Below are 16,963 nucleotides of genomic sequence, written 5' to 3'. Positions count from 1 at the left end.
CTCTCTTGCAGGTCTGGGGTATGGTGCCAGCTGTTGGTGAGGGCTCTTCAGTCTCCTCTACACAGCTGTTCTCTCCATGTAGTTTCTGATCCTCCAGGGACTCTCTCTGCCTTTGGCCTCTTCTCCAGCCAGAGACAGGACTTCTTTACATGATGACAAGCTTCCAAGAGGGCAAAATGGAAGTTTCATGATCTCTTCAGGCCTAGGCCCAGAATCAATAGCAGCCATTACTACCTCTAGACTTCTTGTTGTGTGAGAAAAATAAGCTCCTAAATGCTGGAACTACTCTGGTGGGGTACTGTGTGGATGAGTAATTCCTTTTGGCTACAATACTAAAGGCTGGCTTATCCGGAGACCGAGACTTTCTCCTCCTAACCCCTTCCTTGTTAGTATCTAACACCAAAGTGTCCCTGATTCAGCCAGGTATAGCACTGTCTGGATTAAGTGAGGGGGCATTTCACCATATCCTTTGCTTTATTTTGGGCTAACTTGTTTTTAGTAAGAGAACGTGATTAAACAGAACATCTCTGTTGCCCTGAGAATTACAATTCTTCTAGGTAACTTGGAAAGAAGGGCCTGCCCTGTGCATTTCCAAAAGGATGCTGCAGGGAAAGAAACACGGTAGGGTACAGAGTTAAGTGGTAGCAACAAATATTACTATTTGTGACAGCCCTTGGAAGAACCTTAAATAAAAGTGAGGTAGTCAAAGCTAATGGATTATTTTCACAAACATTTACCTCAATAAACAGTTGTAGAGAATTAATCCAGCATTAGTGTGATTGTAACATTCTAATAGCAAAATCTTTTTCAAATGACATAGTTGAGGACATGAAGAATCTGTATTTTCCTGCTTGGATGCTTATTATTTAAATCATACCTCAGTTGGACCACATGAAATCTTATAGCTAGAGAAGTATTTTTTAAAATATATACTTTTATTATGTTTTTATTACCATTTAGTCCCTTATACCTCTTTCCCTACAATGATCACCACACTTTTGTCCATGTCCATGAGTCTTCTTTCCTTTTTGCTCAAATCCTCCACCCCTAACCTTCCCAACCCACTAGCTGTCATCTGCTCTCCATCTATGAGTCTGTTTCTGTTTTGCTGGTTAGTTCAGTTTGTTCATTAGATTCCACATGTGAGTGAATCATATGGTATTTGTCTTTCTCTGACTGCTTATTTCACTTAGCATAATGTTCTTCAGGTACACCCATACTGTTTCAAAGGATAACATTTTCTTCTTTTTTATGACCGAGTAGAATTCCATTGTATAAATGCCTCATAGTTGTTTTATCCATTCATCTACTGATGGACACTTTGGCTGCTTCCATATCTTGGTGATTGTAAATAATGCTTCAATGAACATAGGGGTCCTAATGTTCCTTTCAGTTAGTGTTTGGGGTTCCTTTGGGTATATTCCCAGACATGAGATTGCTGGGTCAAAAGGCAGGTCCATTTTTAATTTTTTGAGGTATTTCCATACTGCTTTCCTTAGCAGATATGTGTATTGAAAACTAAAAGACAAGCATTAGGCACTTCACGGTAGGAATATTGTTATATTATAGGCTCTGAGAAGTATCATAAGAAAAACAAAACTGATTTTTAAAAAGCTCAGCATTTCCCAAATATTTTTGGTCACAAAACCTTAACTTCTTTCTTTTTTTCTAGATAATTTTATATTAAATAAAGCATAAGTAATGTCATATTCAGGACTCCTGAGAGTTTTTTAAATTCTAAGTGTCCATGATTCTCTATAATAAAATTATAAAAATAATGTTTCTGAATAAGAGACTGCACTTTCAGGGTTACTCTAAATTTCTTCTCATAATGTAACGTAACCAGCCAATAATATGTAGAACTTTCTTTTATATCCCATCTCAATAAAAAATCTTAAGACCAAGAAGTTGCATTTGAGATTTATTTTAAAATTCTGATTATATAAAACATGCAGATGTATAGGAATAAATGACTAGTATCCATTTATTCCTATACATCTGCATGTTTTATACATATAAAATATATATGAAAATATGTATATATGTGTTTATATATAATATGTTTATATATAAATACGTATCTATAATATATATTACATATATACATAATATATATATGTATATATTTATTCCTATACATCTCTCAATTTCATTTGTGGTGCCATGACATTTACCTTCTTGGATTAGTTCCCTTCAACAAGGTATTAGTGAACCATCACTATGCTTCCGATGCTAGGTACCAGGTACTAGAGGCTGAGTGAGACATGGTCCCTGCACCCCGTGATAAATATTATGATGGATAAATGTGCAGGATGTTATTAATCCAAACTCAGTATGACTACACACAGGCTAAGAGGAGAAAATAGAAGAGAAATAGAATACAACAAGAAAATCAAAGTAAACTAAGGAAAATCCTTGAAGTAGAAACAGAAAACTTATTGGCATTGGAAGGCAATGGGCCCGGAAAATATGGGACGTGGTTGCTGTAGAAGAGCCAGAAAAACAAAACTCAGTTGATGGATCTGATTTCAAGAACCTGCATAAGAGGATATTACACTTTAAGAGACAAAAGTTTCTTGAAATGTATTTACCAGTTATTATACAGATAATTACAATAAGGTTCAAGGTCACGAAGTTGATTTGTGGCAGACAAGAGCAGAATCTAGGACTTCAGACTTTGAATAATTCTTTTTTTTTTTTACATTGAGAAAGTATTTGAAGATTCTGTGACTTTCTTGCCTTGTCTCTCTCTCTCTCTGTCTCTCTGTACTATGGTTTGAAGTAAGTAGACTATTGTTTGCAGCTATAAATAAGTTTCAGTGATGTTTATTTTATTTTATTTTTCCAGGTGTACAACCCAGTGATTAGACATTTATGGAACTTACAAAATGCAGTAATGTTTATTTTAATGAGATCTGAGTTACAACTCATTAAACAGCAGTTTAAAGAATGTTCATGTTAGAGGAATAGGAGTTCTACTTGGACTCAGAGAAAGTGGCAAGCAATTCAAGGCACACGAGGAAGGGAAAGTTAATCTGGCCTCAGATGATCCATGGAGGTGATGGGTGGAAAGGAAGGAAGACATCAAAACTAATTCAATAGTTCATGTTTAAGTGACTGGAAGAATGTCGATGTTGTTGCCAGATGTAGGTAGCCTGTCAGAGTAGGGAAGTAATGCTGATCTCTGCAAGGGCCAGGGAGCATCTGTAGAGAAGGGGAAATAGTCAGGAGGGTTTCTCTGAAGGGAGCATGGATGCATCTGAATGTAGACTGTATGGAGAATGAGGCAAAATCAATTCAGAGATTATGGTGCTGGTGAGGGAGGGGCATTGGCCTGTTAAAGGGACAGAAGTCAGGGAAGAAATTTGGAACAAACCCTCAGCTTTGTTGTGTAAACAAACTGCCCTGACTAATCATACAATTTCAAGTCTTGAAGGAATGAATATGGGGAGATGACCAAGTTTTTTTCTGCCTCTCAAAGAAGTACCCTGAAGCTGTAACAATGGATAATACAGAGTTTATGTTTTTAATAACTTCCTTGATAAAATATTTGAATATCTAATGTTCATTTTGCTAGTAAATTATTCCAATGGTATAATTCTGATACCCCTTTTCTATTTGTTCCATCTCCGTTAATATACATTGAAAATAGGTCACCATTAAGCCCCATTTCCCTCCCTATAGGTATTTGGGTAAGAACTCTTCTTAGATTTTATTCTCAAATCTAAATTTTACAGTTTCATAAAAGTTTTCCTCATAATATTCAGTGGTATTCATTTACTAGTCCAGCTTCAATTTCTCTCTATCCTATCTATCCTGTTTGAATTGAATAGGCAACAACGAGATATAGTTCTCTTGTTCAAAAGAGAAGTCACTATTCAAATAATAAATGAGTGATTGGATTTCTTACAAGTTCTGGCCTTATTTATGTAGCCAGAAAGGACTTTGAAACTTCTGAAGAGTAGTATGCATTCCTTTTTGGTCAGTTTAATATTTTACATATAAAGGCCTCCCATTACCACATACCTACCAAATAAACAGAAATACTTCTTTCTTCTGCCAGATATAGGTGATTGCTTTGGAGAATATGTAAATTACTTTTTTCTTTTTTTAATTTTTATTTTTATTTAATTCTTGTTCAAGTACAGTTTTTTGTCTTATATTCCTAGCCCTGCCCCCAGTGATCCCCACCTCCCTCTCATTTCTGCCCCCCACCTTAGTCATTGTCCATGTGTCCTTTATACTTGTTCATGTGAGTCCGTCCCCTTTTCCCCTATGATTCTCTCCCCTCTCCCCTCTGGACCCTGTCAGCCTGTTCCTTATTTGAGTGTTGTTGGTCATATTTTGCTTGCTTGTTTCTTCTGTTGTTTAGATTCCTGTTAAAGGTGAGATCATATGGTATTTGTCTTTCATCACCTGGCTTATTTCGCTCAGCATAATGCTTTCCAGTTCCATTCATGATGTTGCAAAAGGTAGGAGCTCCTTCTTCCTTTCTGCAACATAGAATTCCATTGTGTAAATGTACCATAGCTTTTTGATCCAGTCATTTACTGATAGGCATCTAGGTTGCTTCCAACTCTTGGCTATTGTAAATTGTGCTGCTATGAACATCGGGGTGCATAGTTTCTTTTGGATTGGTGTTTCAGGGTTCTTAGGCTATACTCCTAATAGTGGAATTGCTGGGTCAAAAGGCACGTTCATTTTTAGTTTTCTTAGAAAGTTCCATACTATTTTCCATAGTGGTTGTACCAGTCTGCAATCCCACCAACAGTGAACTAGGGTCCCCTTTCCCCCACAACCTCTCCAGCACTTGTTGTTTGTTTCTTTGTTTATGATAGCCATTCTGACTGGTGTTAAGTGGTATCTCATTGTGCTTTTAATTTGCATTTCTCTGATAGCTAGCGATATCAAGCATCTTTTCATGTGTCTCTGGATCCTCTGTATGTCCTCCTTGAAGAAGTGTCTGTTCAAGTCCTTTGACCATTTTTAATTGGGTTGCTCGTCTTCTTTGTAAATTACTTTTTAAAATAGACTTTCAGACTCCTCCCAGCACTGTTGTTTTCTTTTCCATTTAATGACTAACTCCAGTACCACAATTTCTTGGCATAAAGAAACACATTTCTCAGAAATGGTAAGTGAAGAATACTCCTACAGCTAAAAAAGTCCACTACTTAACATTATTTTTTGACTTTACAGTGAAAATATGGATCCACTGATAATTTGAACAGGTGTCTGAGAAAATAAAAACAATGTATCGAATTCTTGTCGCTGGCGATATGCACCTCTTCTGTGTAGCAGCAACTCTTGGAGACCTCTCATTATGAACACATTACAGATATTTGCAAAGGGAGATGAGAGGGTGTGGGTATTTTATTTACAGGTAGTTCAAATTCTTCCTGAAAAAAATTTATAGTGTCACATAAAAAAGCTAAAATACTGGCATTCTCACTTCCAATCCTGCACATCCTGTCCTCCCCAAACTCCCCCAAATACTTCCTTTAATCCTTCCAATATTCTTATAAGCTCATGTCTTCTCTGTCTATATAAAAGCAAGGTAACTGTACTAGTATATTGGACTCTCAGTAATGTGCCCTTTAACCTCATGGAAAGTGTACAGCTATTTAGTCTGTGAATAATATGAATAATGCAACTTTTTAATGCAGATTCTCTTCTAAAAAGGCACTGTGAGATATGCCTATTTATTGTTGCTTATTTTTAAAACAGTAGTGTAAAATAATGGGGAGGGATGGTTATTGACTTACAACAATTTGAGAGCACAAGATTCAGTAGATAATTATTCATGGAGTTGGTGAGCTTTATTGCATTGTTTGTGTAATGTAGGAGAGAGTCCTTTTAGTCTGGACTATTAATTTGGTGTGTTTATAGTGGTTTTTCCTAAAGTGTGTTCAGAGAAGCGGCCTTTTTAAATGGCAATTTTCTATGTTTCACCTGAATCTGATAATCTCAGGGATTCCAAAGAAGAGGCCTTAGAATCCACCTTTTGAGTAAGTAATTTTTGTTTTTCTGCTCACATTTAAAACACTTGAGAATCACTGGCTTATAGCAATTAGTAAGGCAAGATTTGCATTGTAACCCAGATCTCCTTGTTGAACTTCAGATTCTGTTTATAGAACCTGCTATTAGTTCTTTCCCTTGAATGTTCTACAGGCATCTGGTATTCTTTCCACACTCCACCCACTAAACCTGTCTTGTCAATCAAAAGCCTATGAGTGATTTGAGACTCTGCCCACTCCCTTACCCTCAACAACCAATTCATCACTGAGCGTTCTCATGCTTAGCTTCTTAAGATTCTCATTTCTGTTACCTCCTCTCCATTTCTACCTTTTCTCACATGCCAAGTTCAGTGGCTTTCCATTTGTAAAGCACAATGACCAACACAAGTATCACCTCCAGGGACACAACAAGGGGGCAGGTGGGAGTGGTCTACCACACCTGCAGGCAAGAAGTCTTTTTTGTTGTCATTGTATATAGAGAATTGAAAACCACAAAGTCATTGGTCTACTTTAATTATTACTATCAGTGTTAGTAATAAAATACTCCTTGCTGCTGGACTGTTCCCATCAATCTCCTGGGCACATTATTGGCCCAAATATATTTTGTAAATATTTTTATTATTTTCATACATACAATTTTATATTGTCTGTTTGCATGTTATTCCATCTCTTTAAACTCTGAGCTCTTTATCTATTCTCTATCTCCCAGCAACTAGCAACAAACTCCTTATGTAATATAGATGCTTAATAAAGGAAAATCTTGCATGCTGGAATAAATGGATTATTACACAATAGATAAGGCATGGATCAAACTGGAATACTAGGTATGCAAATCTGCATACTATTCACACAAAAATCTCTAGAAATTGTGAGAGCTATCTCGTAAATATAGTAATAAGTAACTATTGAAATCAAGATGATGTATTTAGTAGATCAGGTAATTTAAAGAAAAATTGGATGAAGTCAAACAGGTGTGATTATATTAATTAACCACTTCTCCAACACTGGCTAGATAATGCATTAAATAGATTAACACACACATAGACACACATAGCCCTCTCTCAACAGGTGAACATGGAATAACAGATTCAACATGAGCAAACACACACACGCATTACTAATCATTAAGACAAATGAGTATTGTTTCATAGGAGCACCAAACTCAATAGAAGTATTAATGACAGATCATGAAGGGAGAGCAGGAAACGTAACAGAAACAGAACTAAAATACTCAGAAGAAAAAATATTTCATTCAGTAAAAAAGAACTGTTTTTGTATGAAAAGGGAACAGTTAAAATCTAAATAGNAGATTCTCATTTCTGTTACCTCCTCTCCATTTCTACCTTTTCTCACATGCCAAGTTCAGTGGCTTTCCATTTGTAAAGCACAATGACCAACACAAGTATCACCTCCAGGGACACAACAAGGGGGCAGGTGGGAGTGGTCTACCACACCTGCAGGCAAGAAGTCTTTTTTGTTGTCATTGTATATAGAGAATTGAAAACCACAAAGTCATTGGTCTGCTTTAATTATTACTATCCGTGTTAGTAATAAAATACTCCTTGTTGCTGGACTGTTCCCATCAATCTCCTGGGCATATTATTGGCCCAAATATATTTTGTAAATATTTTTATTATTTTCATACATACAATTTTATATTAAATTGTCTGTTTGCATGTTATTCCATCTCTTTAAACTCTGAGCTCTTTATCTATTCTCTATCTCCCAGCAACTAGCAACAAACTCCTTATGTAGTATAGATGCTTAATAAAGGAAAATCTTGCATGCTGGAATAAATGGATTATTACACAATAGATAAGGCATGGATCAAACTGGAATACTAGGTATGCAAATCTACATACTATTCACACAAAAATCTCTAGAAATTGTGAGAGCTATCTCGTAGATATAGTAATAAGTAACTATTGAAATCAAGATGCGGTATTTAGTAGATCAGGTAATTTAAAGAAAAATTGGATGAAGTCAAACAGGTGTGATTATATTAATAAACCACTTCTCCAACACTGGCTAGATAATGCATTAAATAGATTAACACACACATAGACACACACAGCCCTCTCTCAACAGGTGAACATGGAATAACAGATTCAACATGAGCAAACACGCACACACATTACTAATCATTAAGACAAATGAGTATTGTTTCATAGGAACACCGAACTCAATAGAAGTATTAATGACAGATCATGAAGGGAGAGCAGGAAACGTAACAGAAACAGAACTAATATACTCAGAAGAAAAAATATTTCATTCAGTAAAAAAGAACTGTTTTTGTATGAAAAGGGAACAGTTAAAATCTAAATAATGTTTTTAAACACTGATGCATCCAATACTAGAACAGACACAGCAGGAGAGTGAATTGTTGAACAGAAGTCCTGAGCCCCAGCATTATCACAGAATTTAGCACAAAGAGTTACAAGAATAAGGACTTTGGAAAAATAGTTTAAAGGTAGAGCAAATAGATCTAGAATTAGCAATATTTTTCATGAGATAGCAAAATAAGATCTATCCATATGGAAGTTGAAAACCAGTCTTTCAATAACTATTGAGTTAGAAAGGGTGCTATATAATAAAAGCTATGTGTTGTGGCCAAAGGACTATTCAAGGAAATTCTTTTATTAGAAAGCTTGAAATTATTGTGTTAGAAAATGAGAAATTGAGGAGAAAATGTTTTAATTATTCAACTCAAGAAATTAAGGGAAAATAAACCTAAAACCTGAGGAAACAATTGCTAAATGAAAATAAGAAATTACTCACATGCAGAATAAATACAATTCAATAAATAGAACCAAAATCTATTTAAAAAGATAAGTAAAATATAGAAAAAATTAACAAGTATGATAAAAACAAGAGATACAAAAACAATATTATGAAACAGAAGGAGACATAATTATATAATTATACAAATAAAATATATTTTTTAAGGAAATAGTATGCATATTTTTGCCTAAAAATTTAAAAATATAGATCAGATGGATAAAGCATCAGGAAACTATTAAGTAACAAAATTAGTTCAACTATAAGTAGAACACCTGTATAGAAAAACTATAAAATAAACAGAAAAGACAGAAAAAATTATTCTATGTTATTTCTATGCACAAAACAGCGAATGACTTCCCATCTTACTCAAAAACTAAAATTCATACACTAACTATAAGGTTGTATATGATCTTACTCTTCTCTCTCTCTCTTTTTCTTTCTTATGGTTCCTCCTCACTACTTGGTCTCTTTGATATTCAGCAAACACACCGGGCCCTTTCCTGCCTTGGGAAGAAGCATCTGGAGAAGTCTGAGTCATCTCCAGCAGGTGGCAGGCCCTCTGCCTGCAGAGCGAAGCTGTGTAGCAAGTGGAATGGGCAGCTGCCCATTTTGGATCATGAAACAAAGGCCTGGTGACTCAACACCGTCCTCTGGGGTAGAGTTGGCCCCTGAAGGTACACTGTGTCTGCATGTCCTGTCTGGACTTGACACCTCTCTTCAGATACTGCATGAGAAGCTTCTAGCAGATGTGGAATATTCTAGGTGAAGCAATGATCAGAGGGAAGACACTGATACCATGTTTCTCAAACACATAGTTTACACAGTAGTTTTATTTTGAAGCCTTTATTTTTTTTCTCAGTGGATATTTGTGGAGCTATGGCAGTTCTCCCATATCTTTTAATTGTAGAGAGAAGAGATTTGTTGCACCTAACTCTTTTCTCTCTTGGCAACACTCCTGACTTCCTTGGATAAAATTTTCTTCACTTTCCCTGAGGCCTTTATTCCACAATGAATTTTTTTGACAATTGAACATGTTATATTGCATCTTTCCTTTTTTTAAAAAATATATTTTATTGGTTATGCTATTACAGTTGTCCCCCCTTCACTCCCCTCCACCCTGCGCACCCACTTTGACCCACATTCCCCTTCTTTAGTTCATATCCATGTGTCATACATATAAGTTCTTTGGCTTCTACATTTCCCATACTATTCTTACCCTCCCCCTTTCTATTTTCTACCTACTATCTATGCTACTTATTCTCTGTATTTTTCTCCTTCCCTCTCCTTCCCACTCCTCTGTTGATAACCCTCCATGTAATCTCTGTTTCTGTGGTTCTGTTCCTGTTCTAGTTGTTTGCTTAGTTTGCTTCTGTTTTAGGTGTAGTTGTTAATGATTATGAGTTTGCCATTATTTTACTACTCATAATTTTTATCTTCTTTTTCTTAGATAAATCCCTTTAACATTTCATATAATAAGGGCATGGTGATGATGAACTCCTTTAATTTGACCTTATCTGAAAGCACTGTATCTGCCCTTCCATTCTAAATGAAACCTTTGTTGGATAGAGTAATGTTGGTTGTAGGTCTTTCTTTGCCTTTCATGACTTGGAATACTTCTTTCCAGCCCCTTCTTGCCTCTAAGGTCTCTTTTGAGGAATCAGCTGACAGTCTTATGGGAACTCCTTTTTGGGTAACTGCCTCCTTTTCTCTTAATGCTTCTAGGATTCTCTCCTTCATTTTAGTCTTGGTTAATGTAATTATGATGTGCCTTGGTGTATTTCTCCTTGGGTCCAACTTCTTTGGGACTCTCTGAACTTCCTGGACTTCCTGCAAATTTATTTCCTTTGCCATATTGGGGAAGTTCTCTTTTATTATTTGTTCAAATAAGTTTTCCACTTGTTGCTCTTCCTCTTCTCCTTCTGGAACGCCCATAATTTGGATGTTGGAATGTTTAAAGGTGTCCTGGGGGTTCCTAAGCCTCTCCTCATTTCTTTGAATTCTCGTTTCTTCATTGTTTTCTGATTGGATTTTTTTCTTCCTTCTGGTCCACACGGTTAATTTGAGTCCCAGTTTTCTTCCCATCACTATTGGCTCCCTGTATACTTTCCTTTATTTCACTTAGCATAGCCTTTATTTTTTCATCTAATTTGCAACCAAATTCAATCAATTCTGTGAGCATCCTAATTACCAGTGTTGTGAACTGTTCATCTGATAGATTGGCTATCTCTTCATTGCTTAGTTGTATTTTTTCTAGAGCTTTGATCTGTTCTTTCACTTGGGCCATTTTTTTTTTGTTTTGTTGTGCCTGTTATGTAGTGAGGGGAAGAGCCTTAGGTCTTCACCCAGGCATAGTAACCCATGCCACTGTGTTGTGACCCTGTATGTGGGGGAGGGGTCCAAGAGAGAACAGTGGCACTTGCTCTGCTCTCTGCCTGATTTCAGTCCCTTTTCCCACTTTCCACAAGCAAATTGGGCCCTTCTGGTGCTGATTCCTGTGTGGGTGGACTTGTGTACATTCTAGGACCTGGTGGGTCTCTCCAACGACTTCTGTGAGGCTGGGAGTTTCTCCAGCTGCTGCCTCAACACTACAGGTGTTTTCAGTCAATGGTTTGAGGCTTTATTTTCCCATGCTGGGGCCCTGGGTTGCCCAGTTTATCCCGCTTCCCAGTTGTTTCTCCTGGTTTATCTGCGTGCAAATGTGGGACCGCCCAGTCAGCCACCTTCCCAGGTCTGCCCACTGCTGCCTTGCTGACCAGCTGCAGACCTGCGTGCCCTGCTCAACAATCTGCCACCTCCCTGGGTCTGCCAGCCACCACCTTGCCGTGAGTCCTCTCCACCCGGCGGCCCATCTCTGCTCCTCCTACCAGGCTGGGTGAATATGTCTTCTTTAACTCCTTGGTTTTTGGACTTCCACACAGTTTGGTTTTCTGTCAGTTCTGGTTGTTTTTTGTCTTTAAATTGTTGTTGTCCTTTTTTTGGATGTGTGAGGAGGCACAGTGTGTCTACCTATGCCTCTGTCTTGGCCGAAAGTCCCTGAATATTTTGTTTCTTAATACAAATGAATATTCTCCTTTCCTATAGCAGGGCCTGTATGTGAGCATTCCCCTTATCAAACAGTACTCCTTGTGAGAGACTCCAAGGTGGCCTGTTATTCCTATCTACACAAAGAGCCACTGGCAGGCACCTTATTTTGCAATGTATAATGCACACTTCTTTGCCCAAATTTTTGAGGGAAAAATGAGAATGTGCTTTATACATTGCTAGTACCTGAAATACCTTGGATCTGTTCTTGTGTTTTGTAATTATTTGTTAAATAAAATTTCTTATGCCATAAAATGTTCAACAATAAATGCTAAAACTCTTTTATAATACAAAAAAGAAGCATCTAAATACAAATAAATAAATAATGCAATTAAAAATTAAAATAATTTTTTCCCTGAAAGTTTAGGCCAAAAACATGGGTGTGCCATTATACATGACAAAATATGGTATTTTCAGTGAAGAGGAAAAAACAGGTATATTACAGGGCCTCTAACTTCACTATCATAAACCTGTTCTTTCTAAGTACAAATGTCTAATTTAGAATCATTTCAAAAGAGTGTGGAGATGGAGAAGAGGAAGGGAGAAGCGAGTTATCTAATGTGAAGGTGAATACCATGGAAAAAGAAGCTTGAGAAGGAAGTTTGCTGTGCCCACTTGAAAAAATTTATTTAATACTTATTTTAAGTAACAACAACTAGAAGGTCAGGTGAGTAGCAAAAGCTTTTTATAACATAATAATATTCCACTTCAATAGAAAAGACTCCTGTCAGTATATCAAAACTTGTTTTATTTCATCTGGACGTATTTAAGAGCCTTTTGTACTACTTTTTAAAAAATAACTGTTTAACTATGAAGAGCTATGGATTGCAAAGTTTAATATGATTCTGATTAACTTTCTAATGCTGCAGCCAAAGGTTAGTGAAGAAACATTTCACCTTAGCAACCCATAGTTTAAGTCTCTATCTATACCAACCAATTTTCATTTTGTCTGGCTAGTCAATAATCTCTTTAACTTCTTTAAATTGCTGTTCTAGCTGGTGATATATTTAGTTACTGTCACTGACAAGCACAGTCTAAATAACTGCACAAATAAGCAAAGTGATTTAGGTGCTGGCTCCTTGGCTTTGGCAGAGCAGATGGAAGGGCCAGTTTATAGTGACTGCAGATAACAAACAGTAAGAATAAAGTGCGTTATATTCTATTATTACAGTAATTTTTACAAAATTAATTCTATTCTTCTCACACATTTTGTTTCCATGCTTCAATTTAGATATGTTCTACTGGAGTGTCTTTAACTGTGGTAAATTTGATTTTACAACAATGTATTGAGTTCCTAGCTGCTTTTTAGAATTTTTTATTCCTTTAACATTCACTCAATTCTTTTTTCATATATTAAAGTTCTCTTTTGAGGTTCTCTACATTATTTTCGATTTCTGAAACATATGCATTAGATATTTTAAAATATATATCAAGATCTTGGTCTTCTTTGGGTTTATTTTAATTGTCTCTTTTTTCTCTTAGTCTTATTTCTTGGTGTGCCTGGTAATTTTAATGAAATGTTAGACATTGGGATAAAAAAATGTAGAGGCTTTGAATAACGTTTTCTTCCAGAGAGGACTCAGCCTACCCTCTGGCATACAGCAGAAGGTGAAATCAGCTCTGTCGGGGTCAGACTGTGCTGACTCAGCTTGGTTTGAAGTCTTGGTAACGCTGTGCTTCTGGTGTTCTTCTCATCCACCTTCAGTGATTTTAACTCACAACCTGGAGCTTCCTAAGGCCTGTCCAGCTTTGCTGATCATGAACTCCAACTTTTGTTTCCTAGTACAAAGGCATAACTAGAATTCTCTTGTGTCTTTCAGCCATCGTCCTCTTATACTTCTTTGCCTTTTGCCTTTCATAGGTTAAATATCAAGTGACTCAAAGAATAAATGGGTTCCAAGTGTTAGCTCATGTCTCTGAACCTCAGTTTTCTCTTGGATACTGTTTCCTCGATGCCTGACTGCCTTGGCCACCTTGAACTTTAAGGTTGTTTTCCCCAGGCTTATAAAATTGTCTAAATTACTCTCCACCTCTTATCAAATACTCGTTGCCTTCCTATTCAGCCCCTCTTCCCATACTTGGGCTCAGCAAATATCCTAGGATATATCAGCACAAAAAAATTTGAGTCAACTTCTATGGTGTTTCTCCTTCTGTCTATAGTCTGGGCCCTTTAATTCTTTCTGTCACAGTAGCACTCTAATGCCCACAAGAAAATGTTTGGTGTTTATGGGACTTTAAAATATTTTCTCTGGGAGCATTGGCATGCTATAAGCTGTAGCATCAGCAAAGAGTAGAGATATTTGCTCAACTCTTTATTATATGTTTTATTATCAAATACTGTTTTGATAATATTTATTTAATAAAAAAACTATATTTACTTTTATACAGAGGAGAAGGAAAGGAGAAAGAGAGGGAAACATCACTATGTGGTTACTTCTCATGCACCCCCTATGGGAGACATGGCCCACAATCCAGGCATTTACTCTGACTGGGAATGGAACTGGTGACCCTTTGGTTCTCAGGCTGGTGTTCAATCTGCTAAGCCACACCAGCCAGGGCTGATAATATTTATTTCCATGTTAATATCTTTAAATATGATTATTTCTAAAATTAATCTATTTAGGTTGTTTGCAATGAGGAAAACTTAAGAAATCTGTACTTTCAAATATGTCACAATGTCATAATTTTAGAATTATTTTCCTTGGATGATATTCTCCATGTCTCACTTCAGGCTAAAGAGGGGTGTTTCAGAAGAAAAAAAATATGTCAGTTTAGCTTGTTTTTTGTGTGTTTCATGGTTTATAAATATAATAACTGTGTATATATATACATGTATATGTATATAAAGGTGAAATATCAATACAGAATTAATTTTTTCCAATAAAAATAACAGAGAAGCAGCTGCTATTCTCCAAATAGGAAAAAAAACAGTAAGCTTGATTTTAATTTTAAGTTTATATTCATGTAATTTTATACCCTTTCAACATTTGCTTATTCTGTCATTAAATTCTGTTTTGATACTTTAACAGTATATTCTCCATAGTACACATATTATATAGCTTTTCTGTAGCTACTCATTTATATTTGTAATATTTAAAAGTAGAAAAGTGTCAGAAAGCTTTTTCAATATAAATAAGACCAAATTGAAAAATGTCTTGAAATGAGAAGGGAGATAGTGACAGATGTATAAAATGACCCATTTGTCAAAGAAAGTAAAATCAGCCCTGGCTGGTGTAGCTCAGTGGATTGAGTGTGGGCCTGCGAACCAGAGTATCACGGTTCAATTCCCAGTCAGGGTACATGCCTGGGTTGCAGGCCAGTTCCCAGCAGGGGACACATGAGAGGCAACCATACATTGATATTTCTCTCCCTCTCTCCTTCCCTTCTAAAGATAAATAAATAAAATCTTCAAAAAAAGAAAGTAAAATCACCTTTTCAAAATATAAAGTGATCATAAAGAACCATAATGTTTGGAAGGTATGAAATTGTTAAGGAAATTCTGGGTTCTCCAAATTTAAAAATGTCTGAGAAAACAGATACTGTGATGAAAGCATTGTGAAGGTCATTAAATTTGGGTTAATTGGCTTCTTACTGACATAATTATTTCAAAGGATTCTGAAAGTCACACAAGATTATGTAATACAGAAAACAATGATTTATTTTATTGGGAATTATTTTCTTTTGTCCTTTTGAATTTTAAGTCTTTCCTTTGATACACTTGAATGTATTAAGCACAACTAATTTAAAACTTGTGTTTGATATCTTCATTTCATTAGGATCCCTGTATGTCTGTTTCTATTGCTATTTCTTTCAATTGTCAATCACAGTGTCTTATCTTCCCATATACTGGTTAGTTTAGATCGAGTGCTAGACATTGTATATGAAAAACTGAAGAGATAAATTGAGGCCTAGTTGATGGTGTCTTCCTTCTGAGAATTACATTTGCATCTGGAAGGTACTAGCCAACCCAAGTCATATTTATTCAACAAAGAATTGAAATGATCTCAAAGTGAGATTAGACCTTGCCAAGATGAGTTTATTTTTGGCTTACTCTTGCCCACAGGGAGCATGTGGCCTTCAGAATCTTAGCTGAAAGCTAGGAGGGTGTTCCAGGGATCTGCTTCCCCCTTGCCAAGCCCCCAATTCTAATTTGTGTCTTCCTAGAGCCATAAGTGTCTGGTCACTCATCTCAACAATTCAGTTTTTTAGTAAACATGCTCTTAGAGAAAAAGCAATCTCAGTTGCTGTGTTCAACTTTTCTTGGATCTTGACACCATTTTTGTTTACTGAAATGTTAGTTGAGAACTACCTGGACTGTATTCTAATCATGTTAATGTTTTGAATTCAAAGAGTTAGACTAGTAAATATGTTTACTCTAATATCTTAAGTAATACAGAAATATATGAATAAAAAGCTAATAATGCCCTGCCTTTTCACTTCCTCACATCCTGACCAATGTCTGCTCCCTAACATAGCCAATATTCAGCATGTGTATTTTATATTTACATATATATATATATACACAAACATATTTACACATGTTATTTACAAAAAGTGAGTGAAAGATCACAGCATACTCATTGTGCTAATTTATTTTAATAAGTTTCCAAATAAATTATTCAACAGGCATTTAAAAATTATGTGTAGAACATCATCAATTTCTGATAGACAGTATCAGTAAAATAAGCAAAATTTAAGGTTTTTTCTTTTAGATGCAAAATGTGTTTTAGTGCTCCAATCTCTTTCATTAGTTGTGGAGGTATAAAATCTTTATGAGACTCTGATGTGGGTGACTTGTATGTTCTCTGGGTATCCTACTCCATGCTAAAGTTTCTGTGAGTAGGTAGCATACAGTGCTCTTTAAGGACTATATCATTGTTCTGTCTGGTGTGGCTCATTGGACTGAGTATTGGCCTGCGAACCAAATGGTGGCTGGTTTGATTCCCAGTCGGGATATATTCCTGGGTTGTGGGCCAGATTCCCTGGTGGGGGTGTGCAAAAGTCAACCATACACTGATGTTTTTTTCCTTTCTTTCTTCCTCCCTTCCACTCTATCTAAAAATAACTAAATAAAGTCTTTTAAAAAA

Source organism: Sturnira hondurensis, unplaced genomic scaffold (genome assembly GCF_014824575.4).
Source record: "Sturnira hondurensis isolate 20B ecotype Veracruz unplaced genomic scaffold, ASM1482457v3 Scaffold0020642, whole genome shotgun sequence".
Taxonomy (NCBI): domain Eukaryota; kingdom Metazoa; phylum Chordata; class Mammalia; order Chiroptera; family Phyllostomidae; genus Sturnira; species Sturnira hondurensis.
Note: the sequence above shows the minus strand (reverse complement) of the source record.